This window comes from Bubalus kerabau, chromosome 3 (genome assembly GCF_029407905.1).
Source record: "Bubalus kerabau isolate K-KA32 ecotype Philippines breed swamp buffalo chromosome 3, PCC_UOA_SB_1v2, whole genome shotgun sequence".
NCBI classification, from domain to species: Eukaryota; Metazoa; Chordata; class Mammalia; order Artiodactyla; family Bovidae; genus Bubalus; species Bubalus kerabau.
This window is the reverse complement of record NC_073626.1, coordinates 552,873-564,967: the sequence shown is the minus strand read 5'-3', so window position 1 is coordinate 564,967 and position 12,095 is coordinate 552,873.

The window sequence follows — 12,095 nt, the reverse complement described above, 5'->3', positions numbered from 1 at the left end:
TCTTGGAATTCTTGGCCTAGCGTTCTGTTCTCAAGACGCAGCCACTGTTTGCTTAGGTCTCAGCGTGGAGTTTACGCTAGAACATTCCAGGGCATGCTTAGCGGGGGTCGCGGGGAACATCAGAGGATTCTGAGGGAGGTGAGACCGGCCCTGCTAACCAGCTGCTTATGCGACGTTGTCGGTCTGGAACCAAACTGGCTGGAAACCTCACACGAAGACAGAATCTCTCCTTCCCAATCTTTCCGCAAGGTTTCCAGCAGTCGACGCTGCCTCAGAGGGTGGTGACCCCAGAAGAAGTCTGTGTTTTCAAAGCGTCAAGTGACCCCTGAGCAGCAGAACCCTCAGGAAGCCCCAGTGGTCCTTGTCAGAGTGTCTCCCCCCACCGCCGCTGCAGAGCAGGGCCCTGTGATCAAGTCCAGTGCAGTGAAGGAAACCATGTCTGCTTTTGACAAAAGGCCTCTCCCCACCTCCAGAAGCCTCGGAATTTCATCATAGTTTTGTACAAGCAAATGTCAGGGCAGCAAAGAATCTTAACAGCCCTGGGAGGAGTGCGTGGACACCATCCGTGTGAGAGACCGGTCCCCAGCTCTGCACAGCCCTTACCTAGGAGCCTGAACCCCCAGCTCTGCACAGACCTTACCTCGGGGCCTGGACCCCCAACCGAATTCCATTGTCTGCATTCCCAACCCTACTCCTCCGGGACAGAGTTGCTTTGCTGAGAAGGCTGCTGGTGGTTTTGTTGTTAAGAATTGTTTGGAATTCGTTCCCTGATAAAACCATTGATAAACTGAGCGGGAGCCAGAAAGAAAGCAGGGAGAGAACCTGGGATTGTTGGACGAGGGGGTCTCGGAGACCAGGAGCCGGGAGCAGACACCGGGCAGATGGGAGGCTGAGGAATGGAGGCTCAGCCTCTGCCCTTCACACCGGCCGGAAGCAGGCCTGTCCAGGAGCCTGGCTGTCCAGGGCGGCCAGGGCACCCCCTGCAGGGGGCCCCCGGCCGGTTTAGAGCGGCCACGTGTGCCCTGACCATGTCCTGCCCAGAGGGACCAACCGCCTCTCCCTGGGGTCCCTCAGAACCTCAGAGACTACACTCCCAAAAGGCAATAGAAACGCAGGCTTTGAAGGTGAGAAGCAGGCAAGGGAGGAGTCACTTAAAGATCCTCTCCAGAGAGTCCGAGGGGGGTTGGGGTTTGCCTGTTTGTTTTACAAAAAGGTGGGAGCAGGATTCCCTGGGGCTCAGAGGGCAGATGATGGCCCGTCTGCCTTCTCCCCATGTCTAACCCACTAACCAGCCCAGTGTCACAAAGACTTCTTTAGGAGCCACGACCGATGGACATTTTTAGTAATTTCAGAAATAAATTTCTGTCAAACAGAAACACAGTGCCAGAAACACGGGGGCCAACCGGGGGGAAAGGAGGGTCCGGGTGCCCCATGGGCCCTGGTCGACCAGCTGGGCACGGCCCCCTTCCCTCCGGAGCCCTTGTGGGTGCAGCTCTGAAAACATTCACATGTTTTTGAAAAATGTAACAGTTCAGTTCAGGGGCAGACGTGTAGACCCGTGCAGTCTACTAAGGAAGCAGCTTAGAGTTCTTAGCATTATTGTCAAGTGCTTGTTTCTGGAAAGTAAATAAGATGAGCGTTGAGAGCTGGTGATCAAAGGGACACAGCATTATTTATAGTTCCCTACGATGGCAGGCCTGGCAGGCCTGGCAGGCCCGTTGCTGCTGCTCAGAAATGAAGACCATACGATCAGAGATACTTTCTTTGATCGTTTCTCTAAAGCTACCCCCTTGTCCGTGGATGGCTTCCCAGAAGATGACATAAACCAGCCCAGAAAGCGCAGCACAAGGACTCCTGTCCAGTTATCCCCAGACAGACTCCGAAGGTCCCGCGAACAAACGCTTCCCGCTGGCTGGGCACCAGGTCTGGGGCTCCCAGGGCGCAGGGCTGGCCCGGCTGGGCACCAGGTTTGGGGTTCCCAGGGTGCTGGGCTGGCCCGGCCCGGCTGGGCACCAGGTCTGGGGCTCCCAGGGCACAGGGCTGACCCAGCTGGGCACCAGGTCTGGGGCTTCTGGGCCCAGGACTGGCCCGGCTCGGGTTCCAGGGCTTCACCAAAGGGCACATCAGGGGATCTCCTGAGTCTTCACTCGAAGAAACGCATGAACCGTGAGAAACTGAGGTCTCAGTGTAGGAATGATCACAGCACACCCCCAGGCAGCATCCTCCTGACCTCCTCGACGCTCTCGGGTGGTGACTGGATGCAGGAACAGGCCTGCTGTCCACACAGCACGTCTGCCTGTCCCAGAGGGCGCACTCCACGTGTCCCTGCCTGCGACCCAGAGGCTCCTGCTAATTTGTGACCGGATTCTGAGCCAACAGGACAAGCCTGCGAGGGGCTGTGAGCCCTGGAGACCACGCAAGACAGCAAGTGTGGGTTTACAAGCGCCCTCTCCCTCACTCAGCTGCACCCAGAGCTGACTCCAGGTGGATGCAGCGAGCACTTATATGTGCTAGAGATCAGTTCGTTTGTTCATTTCAACATTTCAGTCTATCTAAATTTGTGGAAATGTGAATGCTTAATTTCAATCTCTCTTTCTAAGATAAATAGTGGTATAAGCCCCGAAAAGGGAGAGAAAAAAAACTGCTAAGAAAACTCAAAACTTGAACCAATTATCTTTGTGAGTTTTTCACATGAGAGAGTAAATATAATATCCATGTTCTCTTTAAATAATCATACAAATACCTGCACATCTTCCAAAGAACTTAAGAAACAGAAGGTCCCAAGTGATGAAAGTGAAGCTTCTTTGTAGTCTCTCTATTTCTGTCATCCTCCTCGGCTTCCCTGGTAGCTTAGTGGTAAAAAAAAAAAAAAAAAAAATCTGCCAATGCAGAAGACGTAAGAGATGCAGATTCCATCCCTGGGTCAGGAAGGTCCCCTGAACGAGGACAAGGCAACACAGGTGTTCTTGCCTGAAGAATCCCGTGGACAGAGCAGCCTGGCGGGCTATAGTCCATAGCATTGCAAAGAGTTGGACACAACTGAGTGACTGAACACATCACCCTCCAGCCCAGCAAACTGCTGTCCTAAATATTCTGATGATCATTTTCTTCCACTCTTGATAGAAAGTCGGATAGATAGATGGATAGGTCGATGAAAGATAAAGAGATAGGTATCAGCTCAGTTCAGGCACTCAGTCGTGTCCGACTCTATGAGACCCCATGTAAATATAGTTATATAAACATGTACTTACACAGAGTGTAGTCTTACAGGTTTTAATTTTTTTCTGTTCCTGTAGGTTGTCTTTTCATTTTATTGATAAAGTTCTTTAATATACAAAGTACTTAATTTTGGTGGAGTCCACCCTTTCTCTGGAGACTAAATTTTTCACTCACTCTCTTCTTGCCTGCGTGGCCTCCGTGGAAAAACCAGGTGTAACCTTCCTGATGCCTTCTCATGCTCCTCCCTGGAGTCCCCACAATGGGTGTGGAGAAGGCAGGTGAAGCCCCCCTGATGTCTCCTCACGCTCTTCCTGGAGTCCCCACAGTGAGTGTGGAGAAGGGGGGTGAAGCCCCCTGATGCCTCCCTGCGCTCCTCCCTGGAGTCCCACAGTGGGTGTGCTGGGCCTCCTGACGGTTCCCCTAGTCTGAGGCTCTGCTCACTGCTCCTCACTCTTTGTTTCTGTTTTTCAGACTCAGTAGTTTTTGAGTGAACCCTGGGAGCTGGTGATGGACAGGGAGGCCTGGCGTGCTGCAATTCATGGGGTCGCAAAGAGTCGGACACGACTGAGCGTCTGAACTGAACTGAGTTTCTGTTGTCTTTTCTTCAGGATTGCGGAGTCTCTTCTGAGCCACAAATCTGCTTCTGAGACTTTGCGGCGGATTTTCATCAGTTTTTGTGCTTCACATTTTCAGAAACTTTTTTTGTATCTTTTCAGGATTTCTGTTTCCTTAGTAATATTTTTTGTGCAGATATTATTTCCTCCATTTTTTTCACATCTTCCATAGTTTTCTGAGCATGTTGATGGCCGTTGTTTTAAAGTCTCTGTCTAATGTATCTACCAATTTTGTTCCTCAGAGATCCTGTTAATTTCCTTTTTCCTTTATCTCAGCCATATTTTCCTACCTCGTTGTATGCCTTGTAACTTTTTGGTTAAAGACTGGACATCTGAATTGGATAACCTGGTAACTGGAAATTGGGTCCTCGCCCTTCCTCGGGGATTGCTGTGCTTTGTTATTATCTTACTGATTATTGCATGGGTGTGGTGTGCACGCGTGTAAGCTGCTGTTATGCTGAGGATCAGGCTGAGTAGCTCTTCCCAGGTCTCTGCTGAGCCTTCCCTGGGCATGTGTGGTCACTTTATAGTTTCCCCATGTATGCTCCTGGTATTTTTAAGATTTAATTATTCACTTATTTTTGTTTATTTTTGGCTGCATTGGGTCTTTGTTAACGTGTGTGGGCTTTCTCTGGCTGCGGCTAGCAGGGCTACTCTTCCTTGCCTTGTGCAGGCTTCTCACTGTGGCAGTCTCTCTTGCAGCACAGCATGGACTCCAGGGTGCACAGACTTCAGTAGTTGTGGCTCTCGGGCCTCACTGCTCCATGGCAGGAGGGATCTTCCCAGACCAGGGATCGACCTGTGTCCCCTGCATGGACAGGTAGATTCTTAACCAGTGGACCACAGGGGACGTCCTGCTCTTGCTTTTTTAATGTTCTAGTCTTTAATGTCTGGCTCTCAAAAGGGGAAAAGGGGAAAAATGAAGAAGGAGTGGGAGAGTGCATCCTTTTAAAATTATTTGAATGTTTATAATAGCATTAGTCATGATAGCCAAAAGGTGAAAATAACCCACAACGTCCAGCGCTGATGAATAATGGAGAAAACTGTGGTGTCTCACAGATGAGATGTTGCTTTACCACACAGAAGAGTAAAGCACGGAGACGTTCTACATCACGGATTAACCTCAACAACACTGGGCTGAGGGAAGAAACGAGCCCCCAAAACCACGCAGGATGTGAATCATTCCCAAGAACGTCTGGAATAGGGAAGTTTACAGAGTCGGAAATCAACAGAGTAAAAGTGTCGTTTAGGCAGTGTGGAGATTCCTTAAAAAACTGTAAATAGAACTGCCATACGACCTAGCAATCCCACTGCTGGGCATACACACTGAGGAAACCAGAAGGGAAAGAGACACGTGTACCCCAGTGTTCATCCCAGCACTGTTTACAATAGCCAGGACATGGAAGCAACCTAGATGTCCATCAGCAGATGAATGGATAAGAAGGCTGGTGGTACATATACACGATGGAATATTACTCAGCCATTAAAAAGAATGCATTTGAATCCGTTCTAATGAGGTGGATGAAACTGGAGCCTATTATACAGAGTGAAGTAAGTCTGAAAAAAAAAACACCAATACAGTATACTAACGCATATATATGGAATTCAGAAAGATGGTAACGATGACCCTATATGCGAGACAGCAAAAGAGACACAGAGATAAACAACAGACTTTTGGGCTCTGTGGGAGAAGGCGAGGGTGGGATGATCTGAGAGAATAGCACTGAAACATGTATATTACCATATGTGAAACAGATCGCCAGTCCAGGCTCGATGCATGAGACAGGGCGCTCAGGGCCGGTGCACTGGGATGACCCAGAGGGGTGGGTGGGGAGGGAGGTGGGGGGGGTTCAGGAAGGGGGACACATGCACACCCGTGGCGGATTCATGTCAACGTATGGCAAAACCACTGCAATATTGTAAAGTAATTAGCCTCCAATTAAAATAAATAGATTAATTTTTTTAAAAAAGAAAACAAAACAGCAAAAAAAGGGCTGGAGGGGAGGCGTGATAGCTAAAGGAGTGTAACTGACAGGCATGGGGTTCCTTTCTAAGGAGACAGAACTGTTCTAAAACTGACTGTGTGTCTGTGGATACATTAAAAGCAGTGAAATCACACACTGAAATGAGATGAATCACAGGGTGTGGAATTAGATCTCAGAAAAGCTGTTCACCACCAAAAAAAGGAAGACTGACACTCCAGAGAGTGCGTGTTACTCCTGCTAGGAGCTTGACCGTGGATGGCTGAGAGCAGGAGGGCACAGTGTGTGAAGAGAGACACTCAAACCCAAAGTTGTCCTGGTAGAAGAGGCTTTAGAACGAAAGGATGCTACAGAGAGTGGTGGCAGTGGAAGCCTCAGAGCAGACAGAAAGTGGTGACTCTGGGGAGGAAGAGCTCCCTCTTTCCTAAATCAGGAAAGGGCGGCCAGGGCTCGTGGGAGCCGCCAGGACATGGGAGAGCTGACCAGCAGGGGTGAGGCCCAGCTGCCCGCCCTCCTGGGCCGCAAGAGGCCCCGGCCCTCCACGCGGGGGACCTCAGATGGGGCAGGGAGGTCCGGGCCCGTACAGTGTGAGGGTAAGGCAACACCTCGAGAGGACGAACGGAGCGGGCGATCAGCGAGAGACCGGAGGTCGCCTCATGTGAACCCTGTCTGCTTCTCCAGGCAGAAAGGTGTGCACATCTCACGTTCTCACCAGCAAACCCAGAACTTTGGTCCCCAGATCCCCACACAGCATGAGTGCTGCCTGTGGACGTGTGGAAACGTGACCCGAGGCATGTCTCGGCACTGCTCAAGTCCACACCTGATGAGGCTGCTTTCCAGAGAGCCAAACAATTAACCACCTAGGAAACACCTACATACTTGCTGCCTGGAGTGTAAACAGCCATGGGGCTCAGCCACGCATGCCAAGGGTCTCTGGAGCCCCGGGCAGCCGTGTTGTCCACCCGGGTGGCAGGAGGGGCATCGCACGAGGTGTCCACCGTGGGCTGTCTCTGCCGGACTCCAGACACAAGGCGTGAGTGATGCTGCGGGTGTTAAACACCCTCCTCCGTAAACCGGGTGATCTCCGGCGTCAGCATCTGGCCCGGGGTGCTCTCATTAAAATGAAGCTGTCACACAGCACATCTAATTAGATTTCACCTGCCAGCCACACCCAGCTCAGAGCTGTCTTCACCAGCTCGAGTTACCTGCAGAAGTTTGCCTAGGGTTTCCTGGCAGTCACTACTGAATCATGATTCTTTAGTGTTCGAACATGTTTTGTGTGTTTAAAAAACATCAAAATATTGAATTAAGCAGAGTTACTAGGGTGACTGTAGCTGGGTAAGGGCCAGATAAGCTCTCACAGAGGGAGACGGAGCCATGCAGGGACGCCAGAAACGCCTGCCCGCACGCCGGGAAAGCGCGCATGGCGGCCAGTGCACGCGGCAGGGGTGGGGCCAGCCGGCAGGCGTCCGCAGCTCTCCACGTGGGCCACAGGGCTCTGCCCCAACCCCGCAGCAGAGAGCGGAGGCTCTGTGGTCTGTGCAAGATACCGTGCTTCTAAAAAACCCTTCTTCTCAGCTTTTCTGTGTATTTTTAAAAAAAATAGACTTTGTTTTCTAAGCACTTTAGGTTTCAAAGCAAAGAGAAGCAAAAAACACAGCGAGCTCACATAAACCTCTTCCACAGGTTCCCCATTATCAGGGTCCCTCCCCAGAACCTGGGCTGACAGGTCATTGCCCAGAGCCCACAGTTCAGGCCAGGTCTTTTTAAAAGTTCTTTATTGCAGTTTTCCCCCTGTTGCTGGTCCTGACATCCAAGACATAGGATAAATGAAAATACTCACTGACAGGGATATAATTATACTTCATCTTCAAAATGGTGAAGACAGAGATTTTTAAGGAGAAAATATTTTTTAAAATAAGTTTATTATGTTAAGAAAATCTGGGTGAAAATCCTAGTGGGAAAGATCTAAATTCTGCAGTGTTTGACCACAGCTCTGAGATAGAATGCAGACGTCCTTCTAGAAAACACTCGTGGGCCTGAGGTCTCTGCTGGAAAGAGTGAGGTTTTCACCAGATATCCAATGATCTACAAGTCCCCCCATGTCATGTTGCTTGCCTCCCCGACTTTAAGCGTCTGAAGTTTTCTAAGAGTTAGGACCCAGTGTGAAGGTATGGTCAAAGGCGTCAGACCCACCACCAGAACCTCGGGCCCGCCCCACCGCCTGCACATAGCCAGCGTCCCCCAGCCCACATGAGATGGCTGTGCCCCAGACCCCTCACACGGAGACCCCAGCTCACAGGGCCCTGGTCGAAGTCATACCCCACGGGGCACGGTTGGTGCAGAGACAACGGCTGACACGGAGAGGGTGCCCAGAGGAGGAGGCGGGTTCATGGGTCAGGAAAGCCCAGGTCAGTCCACCCACCCCGGAGCATGTCTTTCCCCTTCCCGCCAGAGCAGAGGACACAGCCTCTGTACCAGGAAAGGCAGCCCACCCCCAACCCCCAGCACCCTCCTGGGGACCCAGCCTCTCTTCCTGTGGTTTATCATTTATCTGCTCTATGCCCCCATTCATATGCTGAAGCCGCCTGAATCGCAGTGTGACTGTATCTGGAACAGACGTCTCTAAGGAGGAAACTGCGTTTATATGAGGCCATGGGGTGGACACTAACACAGACCATCGGCCTCCTTAGGAGAAGAGGACATTTGGACTACAACAGACACAGAAGGAAGAAAAGCCCACGTGTGTGAAGATGGAGAAGGAGACGGTGTAGGGGAGGGGACTTGGGGGAAGCAAAGCTGAGCTCGGATGCCTGCCCAAGCTCCACGGGACACACGCTCCTGCTGTGTACGACCCCCCAGCCCCGTCTGCGGTACTTGTCCCAGGAGACAGGTACATGCGCCTCTGAAACTTTTCTCCTGTGAACAGACATTCACCTGGCACCTACTGAAATAGCAGCTTGTTCTGATGAGCACACAGCTTCTTGTTTTCTGGGGACATGATTCTGGAACATGTTTTCCTAAATAGAAATGAGATGCTTTGTGTTGCTTTTTCTTTTCCAGAACCTGAACCATATGTATTATTGTATTTTCAATTTTCAAAATCTTCACTTCCATCTGTGTCACTTAGAAATGAGAAAACAAGCTTTCTTTAACTTACTGTAAATTCCTGTCCTCACATGAAACTGTACAGACTTAGCCAGGGTCACATTCACCCCTTGGACACTGTGTGACCGCTTGCAAGTTACTTTATTACCTGTCACTCATTTATTTATGATTTACTTGACTATTTTGTCCACTAGGGTTCTAACTGGGAAAAAAACAAGTATTCGGTCAGCTTTAGGAGTTTTCACTGTAGGAGGTTATCCTAGAACGTGTTACAGATTTCCTAATGGAAATCCCATCTTCTTATTAAAAGGTTGGAGATACTTTCCAGTAAGTTTGTCATATGACTTTGAACTAGGAAGTGAAGTGAAAGTCATCAGTAATGTCTGACTCTTTGCGACCCCATGGACTACACCGTGCATGAGATTCTCCAAGCCAGAATACTGCAGTAGGTAGCCTATCCCTTCTCCCATGAACCTTCCCGACCCAGGCATCAAACCAGGATCTCCTGCATTGTAGGCAGATTCTTTACTGGCTGAGCTACTAGGGAAGCGCTTGAATTAGGAAAGAAGAAATAAATATTCTTTCTTTTGTGACCTTCATTTTCTTGAACTAGGAAAGAAGATCACAAAAGAAAGAATATTTATTTTAATCTGTTTTGGAGTATGATATATTCTATGTATATAGAAAAAAATCTAAAAACATAAACACCTGTGGAATTGATGGGGATAGGGGTCCTTTTGCCCACACCTACCCCTTCTTCAGGTTCCTGGCCATTGTCCTGCTTTCCAAGGTCATGTGGGAAACCCCAGTCTCCCCTCAGAGGCAGGACCATCAGTGATTTGCACCAGTCAGTGTCCTGACCACAGGCCTTGGTTCAGGGGTATACACATGACTCAGGACTGTTTTCTGAGTTTCCTGGGAAGAAGAGTGTGGGCCAAAAGTCTGTCCCTTGTGATTTCCTACACAAAGGACATTGTCTCTCTGAAGCCAGCAGCCACTGCCACCCCTGATGGTGCACCTGCGGGGTTCAGGGTGGAGAAAACAGGATGCTGGCCCTAGATAGTTCAGATGCGCATGTAAGGAAAACTGGAAAAGGTCAGCTTTCATTCCAGTCCCAAAGAAAGGCAATGCCAAAGAATATTCATACTGCTGCCCAAGTGCATTCATTTCACACGCCAGCAAAGTAACGCTCAAAATTCTCCAAGCCAGGTTTCAACAGTACGTGAACTGTGAACTTCCAGATATTTAAGTTGAATTTAGAAAAGGCGGAGGAACCAGAGATCAGATTGCCAAAATCTGTTGGATCATCGAAAAAGCAAGAGAGTGCCAGAAAAATATCTATTTCTGCTTTATTGATTACGCCAAAGCCTTTGACTTTCCAAAACAAAGTGTGGAAAATTCTGAAAGAGATGGGAATACCAGACCACCTTACCTGCCTCCTGAGGAACCTGTATGCAGGTCGAGAAGCAACAGTTAGAACTGGACATGAAACAACAGACTGGTTCCAAAACAGGAAAGGAGTACATCAAGGCTGTATATTGTTACCTTGCTTATTTAACTTCTATGCAGAGTACATTATGCAAAATGCCAGGCTGGATGAAGCACAAGTTGGAATCAGGATTGCTGGGAGAAATATCAATAACCTCGGATATGCAGATGACACCACCCTATGGCAGAAAGCAAAGAAGAACTGAAGAGTCTCCTGATGAAGGTGAAAGAGGAGAGTGAAAAAGCTGGCTTAAAACTCAACATTCACAAAGTGAAGATCATGGCCATCTGGTCTCGTCACTTCATGGCAAATAGATGGGGAAACAATGGAAACAGTGACAGATTTTATATCCTTGGGCTCAAAAATCACTGCATATGGTTTCTGCAGCCATGAAATTAAAAGACACTTGCTCCTCGGAAGAAAAGTTATGACCAACCTAGACAGCATTTTAAAAAACAGAGACATTACTTTGCCAACAAAGGTCCGTCTAGTCAAATCTATGGTTTTTCCAGTAGTCATGTGTGGATGTGAGAGTTGGACTATAAAGAGAGCTGAGTGCCAAAGAATTGATGCTTTTGAACTGTGGTGTTGGAGAAGACTCTTGCGAGACCCTTGGACTGCAAGGAGATCCAACCAGTCCATCCGAAAGGAAATCAGTCCTGAATAATCACTGGAAGGACTGATGCTGAAGCGGAAACTCCAATACTTTGGGCACCTGATTCAAAGAACTGACTCATTAGAAAAGACCCTGATGCTGGGAAAGATTGAAGGCAGGAAGAGAAGGGACGACAGAGGATGAGATGGTTGGATGGCATCACCAACTCAATGGACATGAGTTTGAGCAAGCTCCAGGAATTGGTGATGGACAGGGAGGCCTGGTGTGCTGCAGTCCATGGGGTCGCAAAGAGTCAGACACGACTGAGTGACTGAACTGACTGACTGAACTGTAAGGAATGATTTTAATGAGCCCAGACTCCTGAATATTCCCATACATAAAAAAGCTCTAAAATCATTAATTTGAGGTCTGTTTTTTGTGTGTGATTAGCAGTTATATTTTGATGTTCTACTACACTTTTTTTTTTTTCAGCAAAAACTCATAATCTAGCTCCTCCCGTATGTCTTTGGAAAAGTCCCTTGGAGCAGTCTGAGAAGTTGTGTGCCAGGCTATGGTCCTCAGTAAAGTCAGGAAGCAAAATGTCATTCTCATCTTTCAGGTTGTGGGTGTTTTTTTTTTGTTTTTTGTTTTTTAGTCTTCAACAGTTTGTATTTTCTACTAGATTTGAGCCTGGAAACCTGGAGCCCAAGGAACTTCTGCAGCCGTCTTGTGACCGTGAGTTCCAGCACCCCCACCGGGATGGAGCTGACTGAAGGAACAGCGAGAAGCTGGGTCCTGGATCCCAACCCTGTCAGTTCAGCTGCTAGGTCAAATCTCACCTGAAGAACTATCTCTAGAGTTTTCAAAGTAACTTTTTATCTGTTGTTAAAGATACTGAAGTTGAGTTTTTGTTATTAAAACAGAACAAAGCATCCAAGCTGATAAAACCCCAATATGCCAAAAAAAAAAAAAAAAGGATCTTTAGAAGATTTTCATATGCTGTGTTTTGTTTTCATTTTCAGTCATCTCTAAGTATTCTCTAATTTCCCTTTGACATTTTTCTTTGATGCATTGATTGAGTGTATTAA